Source organism: Mastomys coucha, unplaced genomic scaffold, assembly GCF_008632895.1.
Source record: "Mastomys coucha isolate ucsf_1 unplaced genomic scaffold, UCSF_Mcou_1 pScaffold21, whole genome shotgun sequence".
Lineage (NCBI taxonomy): Eukaryota > Metazoa > Chordata > Mammalia > Rodentia > Muridae > Mastomys > Mastomys coucha.
In genome coordinates, this window is record NW_022196904.1 from 115,360,111 (window position 1) to 115,361,004 (window position 894).

Sequence of the window (894 nt, forward strand, 5' to 3'; positions counted from 1 at the left end):
TCCAGCTGCTTCCCTCTGCGGTGTTTTAATTTGGCCAGAAATGTAATGTATTGTTTTGTTTCTTCTACTTTAGTGAGATCTCTTGCCTTTATTCACATTGGATGGTAAGACCAAGGTATAGCTTGTCAAGAGCAATGCCTTGCAAGTGAGAAAACCTGACTTCTATGCCCAGAAGCACAAGTAAAAGCTGATAGCAAGATAATGCCCTGTAGCCAGACACAATGCCAGCATCACACTCCAGCTTCAGCGCCTTCTGGCTTCTGTAGGCATGCACACATACACATATATTTATACATATACTGCAGACATTTAAAAAAATTAAAAGTCCATCAAAAACTATAACAATCCTGATCTTCGGCAAGAAGAAAAAGCTGTGAAATCATATGATAAGTAGTTAATGTCCACGAAATGTAAATAACTCTTTTTTCTTTTAAAGATTTATTTATTTATTTTATGTATATGATGAGTACACACTGTAGCTGTACAGATGGTTGTGAGCCTTCATCTGGTTGTTGGGAATTGACTTTTAGGACCTCTGCTTGCTCCAGTCAACCCCACTTGCTCAGTCCCTGCTCACTCTGGCCCAAAGATTTATTTATAATTATAAATAAGTACTCTGTAGCTGTCTTCAGATGTACTAGAAGAGGGTGTCAGATCTCATTATGGGTGGTTGTGAGTCACCATGTGGTTGCTGGGATTTGAACTCAGGACCTTCTGAAGAGCAGTTGGTGCTCTTACTCACTGAGCCATCTCACCAGCTCATAAATAACTCTTATTTATAACCAAAAAATGACCCAGCTTTGAAAATAGGTAAAAGAGGGCCTTAACACCTTTACTCCCAGCACTTGGGAGGCAGAGGCAGGTGGATTTCTGAGTTTGAGGCCAGCCTGGTCT